At 43.6% G+C, this 12,464-nt stretch overlaps 1 protein-coding gene across 3 annotated transcripts in view; it reads right to left on the bottom strand.

Moving 5' to 3' along the window:
* Positions 1–11,389: 11,389 nt before the first annotated feature.
* Toll-6 (Toll-like receptor 6) overlaps positions 11,390–12,464 on the bottom strand; it is a 62,953-nt gene continuing 61,878 nt past the window's right edge. For all 3 annotated transcript variants that reach the window (XM_076426620.1, XM_076426621.1, XM_076426619.1), the window contains one exon: positions 11,390–12,047. The gene's annotated coding sequence lies outside the window, so the exon portion shown is untranslated. The remainder of the gene's footprint in view (positions 12,048–12,464) is intronic.

Below are 12,464 nucleotides of genomic sequence, written 5' to 3'. Positions count from 1 at the left end.
GCTGTTGAAAACTTTAGCTTAGGAATTACTTCGAGAAATATCAAGTGGGGGCTATGAACCATGAAAATCTAACTATGATTTGAAGAAAATGACAATCTGCGCCACTTCGAAAGTGATTTTTAACAAAACAAAAGTATGTATTACTAGAGTGGTTATTACGCTGTTTGCCAACAGAAGCAACGGTAAAGTTTTCAGAAACGTAGATTCCGACGTGCTGGGAACAAAGAGACAAAGAAACAATGTGCAATCGAGTGTTGGAGTCCCGATCCTCAGAAGCAATCTGTTCATTGCCGATCCCGTTTTCCCCGTTTCCGCTTGCGTGCTAGAAGCCGACGATTATGCTCGTTACCATCCTCTCTCGTCATAGGCGCGTTAAGTCTCACCTCCATCGCCACGGAATCGTCCGAGCAGATCGGCAGATCGGCTAGAAGCTGTGCTCGCGTGCGTGTGCCGCATTCTCTGCCGCGATTAAATCGTCCGCGGGAAAAACGCGGGGCCCGGCCTTGGCCGGGACGGTTCCCTCGGCTCCGGGGCCTGGTTTTTGCGGCCGGCGAGACAAGACAATTACTATTTTTCGTGGCGGGCTGTTTAATTGGACGCCACGGAAGCCGAGGAAGGCTACTTTTTAGCGTCCGGCAACGGCGCGTAACAGGCCGGAGAATTCGTCCATTCCGCGCGAAACCGCTCCGACGACGAGACGCGGCACTCTCTCGCCCTCTCTTACTCTCGCGGTCCGACGAAATTAACTTAATTAGGAGGCGCGGTCCGGATAAAAGTGCGGAACCCGACACGCTGCGCCGCGTAATTAAATTTCCGATCGAAGGAAAAATGTTTAATTATGCGCGCCGCGAAACCGCCGCGCGTAAATCAATCCCGCGTGTTCCGGGTGGTCCTCGCGGAACGGCGAACGTGATTGCTTGACGTTACGCATAAAATCGCGCGTTTTTCTACGGTAAATAAATTTCATTTGTGCGCTCGAACACACGCAGATCTGTATTCCGTGCTCGAGTCGAATCTCGAACTTCCATATTCGTCTTGTGTGTTCTTTTGTATTAGTCCTTGGTCCCTCGGACTTCATCTTTCGTGTACCTTCTTTTTTAATACTACTGCGTTCGTGGGGTATTGACTCAATTATTTTTTGATGAGTTAAACACTATTGCCATCGTGCAATATCTTCTCTTATTTTGCCAGTGTTATATCAATTCTTATTTTTTAGTGGTTGAAAGGGTTTTAAAGAACGGGTGGAATCTTCGGTTCTTAATCATTTTATTTTATATTTGTTTTCTTAACACGTTCGCTCCAACATTACACGCGCGCGACGACCACGATTTTATATTTCATGTAAAAAAGATCAAATTAATTTTCAGCATGTCGTTGTTTTAATTTATAAACGTACATTATACGATATCCAAAGGATTTATAACTTTGCAGTGAGAATGCTTTTTCGCATATTTCATTAGAGGATATGCTGCGCGTTTAATAAAATATTATAATTATGAAGGCTGTTGCTCTCAAACTCATAAAGTTACGAACACAATAGATGTGGAAATTTTAATAATAGAAACAATTTACTCGGTAAATAATGCTGCGGTAAATTGAACGTTGTTGGGTAAATTTTTCGGTAGATTATTTGAGCTTTTAATCACATTAAAGACTTTTCATAAAATACAAGCCATTAAATATTAAGCAACCGCGTTTAAAATGCGTTCGAATACAGTACTCCTTGATTCGCCGCACCGAGCATTTTCCTTCAGTTCAACTATTTTTATTCGCGTCCGATGCATCGAGGTTCGCAACGAGCGAAGAAAGCAAGGGTTCTCCGAGCAACGTGCAAGTGGAGCTAAATATTACTGCGGAATTTTAACAGTCAATTTTCACTCCGGCTACGGGGAAGAAATTGCGGAAGTTCGAGCGTTCGCGAGGATGGCGTGTGCGCGCGCGACGGTGAATATTCAAACTTCGCCGATTCTTTTTTTCGCGGGGTTTCCAAGTGAAAATTGCTCGGTAAAATTCCAACGGGGAACGTTCCCGCTCGCGCGAATGTATAGAGAGGCTCAGGTGGTGCTACAAGTTTTTCATGTTCCCCGGCGTGCTACAAATTTCGCATCCAACTATCATCGACTTGTTGTGTTCGCCTGTATTTCCATTTTAGATCAGAAAACCGTAAATAAACTCCGTCGAAACGCGAGCCTCTTCAGGAGCCGCCAAGAGGGAACGAGATTGCCGCAGAAGGGACGGGTTGTTGATTAAAAATACACCTGGGGGCGATGCAGTCGCCGAATGCATCCGTGCCGACGAAAAAATCCGAGGTAAAATCTTCTGACTGGCGTTTCGCGAATATTGACTAACTCTTAGGTCGAGTCTCTATGTATCTTGCTAAATAATGTGCATTTGTTACGGTGCTGATAACGTAAGTCAATTATAATTTATGAGCTAGTGTGTGAGAAAATATAAAGTCTTCCTGTTTTTGAGGAAAAAATTCTCAGAGTTAATTATTTCAGGTTGCCAACCGCGTGACGGCCTAATGCAGTAAATAAACCCGCAAACTCGCAGCCCTACGATCGAGTTCGTTGCACCGACAGCGTTTTCCGCGATAAAAGTTCCTGCGCGCGGCTGTTCGAGTGTCACGCGAGCCTCGTCTAGCGTTCCACGCAGTCTGGCTGGCACGATTCGAAGTCGTTTTACCTGGCGAAAGTCGCAAATATCGCGCTCGTTAAGTTGTCGGCGACACTCGATGAAAAACACGCGTTCCCGCCTCGGCACTGCGGCGCGGCGCGGTGGCGTTTCACGCGATCCGCAGACACCTAAACCCCAGACCCGCGTCGACACGCGAACTGGAAGGTCAATTTGATCCGGGATTGTTTGACTTTGGTATAAAGCGCGAAAATTCCGGAGAATGGGGAATGCAAATAGCGGAAGATAAGTGGTATGTACCCGTGGCTCGGTACCATGGTTTGTTTGGATGCCAGCCGGCGTGGTTGGATCAAAATGCTGGCCGATCTTCTAATTATTTTTACATGTTTAATGATTTGTTCGGATGATGAATTTTTTAGCTTGTTCGAACAGATTGTGGAACATTTAGTTTTAGAATTACGTTATTTGATTGTTACTGTGGCCGATTTTATGTGAACATTATTATAATTGTAAGTAAAAAGTAGTTTGATAGAGCTACAATCACTTCTGATTGAAGTATAGAAGAAATTTGTCCTTGACCCCACAGAAACCGCCACTCCTCCCTCGAGAAGCCGCACGAGAGCAGCTTCCCTAATGGTTGGCGTTCGCGTGGCCATGAAGGTCGCGTTCCAGCGTCATTAACGGGGCACATCGCACCATCGTCGAGGAGGCCGGGGTTGTATGATCCGGCTCGACGAAATAAATCAGCATTCGCGGCTGCGGCTCGGTCGGAAATAAGAAAGAATGACCGCCTTGTTATCCGTATCACGAGCGTGTGTATAGGTGAGCCGGCTGGACCTTGACGCACGACGCGGCGGGAAGGAAGGAAGGCAGCCAGCAGAAGGGAAGATATATAGACCATTCGCGCAGTCCATTCGCCTCGACGCGAACACCTACCTATGGGACAAATAACCGTATAAATTTCGTCGCGCGACACGTCCTCTTATATTACATGGTAATGTACGGGAGTCTGCGAGCTAGGGAACAGTCACGCGGTCACCGTTTATTCGATCCACTCGCCGCGTTAATTCTTACAGTGTTACAGGTTCCCATAGATCGGCGATCGACTCCATGTATACAATCGTCCTTGGTGTCCCTTCGACGAGCTTCAGCTGTGGGCTCTGACTGGTCAGGACTGCTAACTGATCGCTGACAAGTTTACGACAAAAACAGTCTGATGAGTCAGAGATTTTTCTGTGTTCGAATGTCAAGTGAATAGACTACGAAGTTTTATTATTTTTGGGATAAGCGTGAATACATAGAGTATTAAACAGTAGACATAAAGAATTTAATAAGAAAAAATGTGACAGCAGACCGAACCCAAAAAGATAAAAAAATTTAATTCGACGGTCAATTTCCGAGCTAAAAATTGTTGAGTGAATATTGGCAGAAATTACAGTATACTTGGTCCCAGGACCGCCTTTTACGAACGAAGTGGAAGCCACGAAATTGATGACTTAAGCTCCCCCTCATTTCGGCTGTATTACGCCATATACAATTTTGTGTAACATCCTCCATCGTTGTTTCATGGCACCAGACATCTCGAAGACCACCTGCAGGAAGCAACCGCGGCTCGTTGTCCAGGTATGCTTCCAATACTGCGGGTTATTGTTCCCGCAGCTTTTATTGTCTTTTCAGAATATTCCCGCTAAGTAGACGTTAAATACGTACCATCGGGAAGCAATATCCTTGCGAGGGATTGTCTGTGGTAGAGCAATTACGATCGCGGGGGCGGATCCACTTCAGAATCGAACAATAATCTGCAGTCGAGTGCTCCTTCATCCGCTGCATTACACGACTGCTTGGCTCGTGTTCCCCGCGGCGGACCGCGCACTCGTCGACGGTTAATACCGAAGAAAATATTCGAGTGGTGGGGTGGGATATAACAGTGGTCTCTCTCTCTCTCTCTCTCTTTCTGCATAAATTGGCCAGCCCGTATCGGGCCCGTATCCGAGTCACAATGGCACTTGTATTATCCAAATATCGCGGATATCCGTATGAACCGTACAAAGCCGATAGCCTTCATTATCCGCATAACGCAATACCGCCGGTTACACCGAGAATTGCGCTCAAACGTGCCATTATATCCCTGAAGTCTCTCTATCCGCGATCTACGGCCCGAGAGCTATTCCAGCCTCTTCATTGTTTAAAAACCGATCGCAAGCCCGCGAGCGAACTCGTAGCAACAGTTGGCGGCTACGAATAACGCTCCATCGATGGTACCGACCAACGGAGAAGTGATTTCAACTGTAATGGGACCTCCTAATCCGCTTGCAATTTGGCTAGTAATCGCGAACCTGTGCTGGATGGTTAAGCGATCTGCCAAATGCCACTCGTTTTCTTCCCCCACACCCTAATGTAAAGGCGCCAGTAATTGACTTCGTATCAGTAGTTGACCATTTTTCAGGCATTGAGTTTTCAAAGGCGCGATAGATAAATATAGTTTCTCATATTAATTAAGAACAAGCAAACCACGAAACATTTACATTTTTAAGTGTTTGTTTCCAAGGGATTTCTTGTGACATTTCGAACCGTCCTTTATACCATAGCAGGTTCTACATATTTAAATGCTTCATTAGATGCATTCAACGGTTTTATTGCGTCTCCCAATCCATTACAGCAAGAATAGAATTAATAATTGATTTGTGACATTTCTAAATGACAATCGTGCTTCGTACTGAACCATGATCTAGTTAAATGCTTCGTCAAAAACGTCCCCAGCGGTTCTCTTTCGTCTTTCAATCAATTACAGCAAGCATAAAAATAGTAATTTGTGTGTGACGTTTCTAAGTGTCAATAGTGCTCCATACCATACCATCATCTATTTAAATGCTTCATCAAACGTACCCGAGGGTTCCAATTCGCCTATAGCGAGAATAAAAATAATACTTCTAAAATGAACACTGCAATTTAAGTACACTAATGGACAGAATTACACACAAAGTTGTTGAAAGAAGGGGACTAACAATGAGACAGACCGACAGCCACAATAGCTGTTCACCCCATTTCGAGCACCCATGTGTGATCTGGAGGCATTGTGGTAGGGTGAATGGCTTTTGTGGACCAATTTAGCTGTCATGTCAAAATAAGGAGCGCCATTAACATTTTATTTGTAATAAATACGGTCGCATTAAGAACTTTTACGAGACCAAGAGTGGCGCTCATAGGGTCACAATTTTTTTAGCAATCACTTTTTTACTATTAACCGAATCAAACTTGTGATCCTTTTGTTAGGATCTACCAGATGCGAGAAGGCTGTTAAAAGTGATTAAAAAATTTTGTTTTAACCATCAGCAAACTCGATTAACCAACTTCATAAAGTCTACGCAGTAAAAAGTAAGGAGTCCAATTTAAAAATTCGCAGAATAATTCTTTTTAGATTTCTTCCTTGAAATTAGCAATTAGCAAACGCACATAGGAGATCAACCCAGCAATTTCCCGTCGAATGAGATCCAGCGACGACAAATCGCGATTCCCGCTGAACAATGGCGGGGTACGAATTGCTCGGCTCGCTGTGCACTTTCCCTGGGCGTGTCGGGTAGCAGGGGTCAATCTTTCGAGCAATAAAATATGCATTCCACCCCGGGCCGATCTTTTCAGTTCCCATCAGCGGATTACAATCATCAATCTTCCTGAGAATGAGCGCTGTCGAAAGGGTACCGGTTAAAGAGCGGCGTTTATCGGAAGAGCTAGAATAAACGGGGAGCTGCGGAGCTGCAATCAGGAGGCAATGATCAACGCCCCCGAAGTGCTAGGCAAGCTCGAGAACTTTTGACTTCATTGGCGGAAATAAGAGCGGTCCGGGAGAGTGATCCAAAGAGAGAAAAAAAGAGATCGCTAAAGAGAATGGAGAGAGACAGAAAGGGGCGGAGATCTTGGGAGGGGGATGAAATGATTTCGGCTTGGAATCGGATGTGCATAGGAGGGTCGGGGGTAAGGGTGATTTGCACTTGCAGCCCGAGGGGGACGAAGCCGAGGGGCTGGGGAAGGATTCATTCATATCGCGAGCCCCGTGTCTCATTGTCAGAGCCCAACGACGGACAAAGCGCACGGGCGCAGGGGACGTGAAGTGCTGTCAGGAGCAGCGCACTCTATTGCGCGACACAAATGGCAACCAAAAGTGGAGTTGACGGAAAACGAGATCCAGACCCCGCGGGGAACGAATTATGTCTGTGTGTTACGAATCCCCGGCCTCGCTACCTGCGATTTTTTATATTCGATGCAGACACATCCTCTGTGTGTCAGACCACGCCCGACGATTTTTCTTTCTCCTCCTACCTCTGCGAGTCGACTTTTCCTACTGCTTTCATACTTGGAAGTATTAATATTTCACTGTTTCAAGATACAGCTGAAAACCGAACGCGCAAACACAGCAGAAAACAAAACAGACGGATAATCCGACTCTGTTTGAATATCTGTTAATATTCCGCGCCGAGAGGAAAGTAATGAAATTTATAATGGTGCGGCAACAGTCCTTTTGCGTCTTTCTGATGCCACTCACTAGACCCGCCGGGGACCATTTCTGTAATTATTGTGTCTTCTAATTAGCTGGAAGTGTGGACTGTGCTGCGAGGAAACAATGCTTTAAGATTTCACCAGGAGCTTATGGACGTGGCATAGAATATGGAACAGGCAAGTCTTCACCTTCATCCAATGAAACTATTTTAATGCGTCTATTATAATTGTTCGTTTTTATGCCAGATAAAAATTTGTTACGTTAGGTTAGGGAAAATATGTATTGAATAATGGAGTTTACGAGAATTTGAAGTACATAATCACATTGATAAAAACAAAGAACGTTATTACTCAAGCTCAATACAAGCTTTGTATTTCAATTTATGTTCGGTGAACGAGAACAGGCAGAAAGTTCCCAGTAATACGACCAAAGAGTGGGAGTTTTGCAATTATTATATCCGTGAATCAGTTTGCAGATTATGGGAAGAGACGTCAGCGGGACGATAGCGCCGGTGACTTATGCGCGAGATACGGCGCGGTGTCGCATTGTTAAATGAGATTCAGCTAGCTACTTCAGCGTAGCCGTCGAAATGGCCGCCGGCTGTGCAAAATATCGAACACTCGGCCGAAGGTTAAGGTAATTCGAACAAGAGACGCTCTAATTGCTTCGGGTATTTCCGATGGGATCCCGGCAGCAAAATCCCGTAATTATAAATATAATTCGATCGTTAGGAGGTTGAAGAGCCATCGTCGGTGACCGAGGGAGGATGCTCGGGAGCGCACGAGGGTGGGAGGCTGCGGGGGTGGGACAAAGAATTAAGCTTAACAAGGTTTCCCGGCGGGACCTGTTATTACGGCAGCGATGCACTCGGCGACTTCTCGTAATTTTCCGACTCGCGGGTCTACGGCGAATAATTATAAAAGTGGGACCTGGGCTGCCTTTACGGATGTGCAAGCAGCTTTCAGCAAAGCCCGTGTAATTACTGCGCCCAAGAACTACCCTTTATGACATGTGGCAAGTGCGCGCGAGTGTCGCACTCCGCGAGAGCACGCCATAAAAGATAGCTCGGCGATACGGAGCTGCGATTCAGCCCCCGACTCACGGAGATATATTAACCTATATTTCAAGAAAACGCCCCCGCGCCGTGTTCAACCTCGGAAGCGGGATTCGACGAAGTACAGTCCACTGTTTACCGTGACAAAACGCTCGCGACGAGGCCCCGTGAGTTTTTCCACCGGTAAATTATCGTGTTCCGCTGATCTTTCCATAGAAAATTATTGAGAAGCGCGGCCCACTCTTCTTCTATAGTTAGGGGTTGCGCCTGACCCGAAAATAGAACGTATACTTTGTGGAGATCCCATAAATTTTTTATTAAAAGATATCAACGATTGGGAATGATATTGCCATTTTACTGTGAATGTGGTTTTTTAAAGACGAAAAGCACATGTAAAACATTGACTTACTAATGATTGATTGTAATGTAATATTAAAATATGAATTTTCAACAAAAACGAATATCCAATATTCTATTTATTAAAAGAATTGCATGTGGTTGAAATAAAATTTTTCTTCGTTCGGAATTTTTTTCAATTTCTGCCATAAGCTTATAAAACAACCCGATGTAGCTGCTGTTACAGTGGTATTACTTTTTTGTGAAAATGCGGTTTGATGTTCTCCGTTATAATCGGATTAGCTTAAAAATGGTTTTAAAATATTTTCAAGATTAAATATTATACTATCCACCACTGTCCGAGCTTGAAATTTGATCAAGCGAAACAAATTGCATTAGAAGATAGAAGAGAGAGAAAAAGAAAACAATCTTAACGGAGGGTCTTAGCACATCAGCCTTTGTTTCACTGAGATAACTACATAGATTTCATGAAATGATTCCATCTGTTGATTTCGCAAATATATGAATTGAATAATTTCCAAGCGTGCCGCGAATTACGGGAAGAGTCTCGGAAGAAGGCAGATATTAGCATCGTGACTCGTGAAAGCCTGGGGAATGACTTGAACCGGGGTTTGCTTTTTAGACGCGGTGGTACCGTAGGTTATGCGCGCGAACCAGAGCCCCGAGTAATTAGTTGCTGCCGGCAAGAGTGTGACTTCGTTACGTTGCATTCCGCGGGCCAGGAGAACGTGTAAGGCTTCAATCGAATAAAGGAGGATGATTGAAGTCACTGTTCGCATTACCTCGCCGTGGGTGGAATCAAATTTTCATGACAATTTACGTGCAAATGTCTCTCTCTCCTTGGGAAACCTAGTCGCCGTATTCTCTCCTCCATTCGGCCGCGTGCGCGTTTATTCGAGCACGTTTGTCGACGTGTCACTCGCCGAAGCGTTCTCGAACCCGATAATTTGTTTCCAAATCACGCGTCACCGGCATCGGAAAATAATTATTTTTCCCGACGGAGGAATCATGTTGATACCGCGGCCTCCACGTTCTGCTCTGGACCAACGGGGCCTAAAAAAATATCCGGGGAATGGTGTTGACGGGCCGCGTGATACGAATTTCATTTGCCCGATCGGTAATACGCGCACTTGTTGCCCCGATGTTTCTCAATCAAGTTAATGTAATGGACATTGCCGCCCGGGCGCGACCGCGTCTCTCTATACCGCTCGGGAATTAATAATGCCCGTGGAAATTTGGAACAAACAAATAGCTGTCGCGTGTGTGGCCTTTCTGCTCTTGCCACCCCCGCGATACAACCGTTTCAACGAGATCGCGTTTGACGACTCGGGAAACTGCCCTCCTAGCCACCTGTCTCGCGACAATTACGACAAGAACAACGTGTTCCATTAAATGGCATGACGATCATCGATCTTGCCAGGAGTATTGCAGAAAATTTTAACAGAGACGCCTCGAGGATAATTAATTTCGATGGTGGGCCCGCTTCATGTTTCCGCTTCTAGAAATTAACCCTTAGCACTCGAGTGGTAATTCGGAGAGATTCACCACTAAAAATTGCTATACCATTATTCAAAATATTGTTTGGATTATTAAATATCTTGCTATCTAATCAATTACTAAACATTTAAGTATTGTATGAGGTGTTATATTAATTTCATATCTATAAAATGAACAGAATTATATCAAATGGAATGTTTTTTTAGGTCGAGATTTATTAGAAATTGGAAAGCGTAGAGCATTTAAAAAAATAGTAGATTATTATACGTATAGAATATCTAATAGAAGTTCGAGTATCAATAGGTATGTAGATTTTTTGACAGGCGGCGATTGCATTGTGGGCAGCGGCACATTTCACCGGAACGAATGTGTTTCATCAGTTTTTACGGTTTAATGTATAGACAATAAAATAAAAATAACAAGACAGAAAGTTCCAATATTCATACTGCAATAAATTGCACGACAGAAATGAAAAGTTCGTACGCTCTGGAAATGTGAATTTGAACAAACGTGCGGGGACGATTTCCTCGAAAATGATTTTACCACGTGTTTATTAACTCGCTTTCAGTCTGTCTGTCCGTACGGAACCCTATTATGTACTAAGCTATCTGTCCGTCCGTGTGTCTGTCCTATCTTTAAAAGGCTGTATCTTTTGAACCGTAAGGATTGTACATAAGAATATTAATCCTGGGTTATGAAATACTAATGTCACGTATAGGTACATACAAATTTTTCAGAATCTTCTGTTCCTTCGTCGGATTAACAGGCACTGCCATTTGCGTGAATACGTCTCAATAAGTGTGAAGCACAAAACAACACATTATCCAAAATCGTGACAGCAAAGGGAAACAAGTTACTTCGACCACGGTGAAAATAGCACTGCGGGTGTCACCTCGGTTTTTCGTGAATGGTTAAGGGTGGATTTAGGCGGGGAAACGTTGCGTTTGTTAATTGGACGGTGGTATGTCGGAAGGACTTTATGTTGAGAAGTGGCGAAACTGTCAAAGAAATTCCTTTTGGTATTGTCTATGGTCATCAATGATTGCAAGTATTTTCATAGTATATTCACAAGAATATTCACAAGTATATTCATTACAAATTTTCAGGACTATCTGTATGGGGTTAGGAATCTGTATGGGGCTAAGAAAAATTATTTTATACTTTTTAGTCCGTCTTAAAAACGTGGTATATTAAAATTTTTGTATATATAATACAATAATATAATACGTACCGTATTGGCGAAACTTGTTATCATTACGCGTGCATTACGTGCACGGGATCCTCGTTCTGGTCGTTTATGGCAGGTTAGGCGGTTAAAATTGCGACGGGAGAAAGGAGATCGTTCAGCGATGTTGTGATTAAAATATATATAAATAACTTTATTGTTTATAATAAAATGCCCTATCTATTTTACAAATATACAAAACTCTCGCTATGTACAGTAAATAACCTCCGCCCGACGAAACAAGAGACAATCTTTCGCCCGGGGAGGATCTCCCCGTTGAATTTAATCTTTCGCAATTCTTTAATAGTCGATCATTGAATTAAACTATCGTGTCGAGTAGAAAGAGAGAAAACTTGTTACTTCGTTGCAATTACGAGTTAATAAAGGTAGTATGCTCGGTGTGTATCGTGTTCCTTCCTGTATGTATGTGCATGTGTGTATGTTTGTCCGCGTTCGTATAACACTGTATCGTGTACATGTATACGTTTCGGGCGTGTGTCCGTCTTCCTTTTCTATTACGCTTCTTGAGTATCTTTTCGTTCTTTTTTTTTTGTTCTTTTCCATTTTCCTTCCGTCGACCCCGTCTCGCTTGTTTTTTCTGTGTTTCGTTTTTCTTCCTCTTAGTTTTGCCCTAATTACATTTGCACACTACGAAGCTATCACGATTCTCAAAAATACGAATAACCATTTATTTTAGTTTGGACACCGTGTTACGGAGTACATTGCGATAGTGAGAAATACTTCTTGATAATAAGTAGAGAGAAACGTCGCGGCAGCCGGGAATCCTGCAACAGAAGATCCAATGTCGAATTATTTATACAATATCGTTTTCGTCGCTAGACTGTGGATCTTTGAGCGAAATAAATATCGTCTTCTTCAGTTGCAACAAACGGGAGCCAAATCAAATTTTCTTAAATTCTTTTAATTTTTCTGCTGTTTTTGATTTACTCATTTTTATAATAAATGCAGAAAATCCACAGTCTAGTCATCTATACCAGTGCTCCCCAACCTTTTTATCGCCGCAGACCAGTCAATGTTTGATAATTTTACCGCGGCCCGCTGAGGGGGTGGGGAGGAGAGGGATGTTTATATTTCAGATTGTTCTGATTTAATCATTTTAATTTAATTGTATTTAAATAATTGTATTTAATGTTCCTTCGGCGGACCGGTACCATTTGATCCACGGACCGGTATTGGTTCGC

Source organism: Lasioglossum baleicum, chromosome 6, assembly GCF_051020765.1.
Source record: "Lasioglossum baleicum chromosome 6, iyLasBale1, whole genome shotgun sequence".
NCBI lineage: Eukaryota > Metazoa > Arthropoda > Insecta > Hymenoptera > Halictidae > Lasioglossum > Lasioglossum baleicum.
Note: the sequence above shows the minus strand (reverse complement) of the source record. Positions and strands in the feature narration are given on the sequence as shown.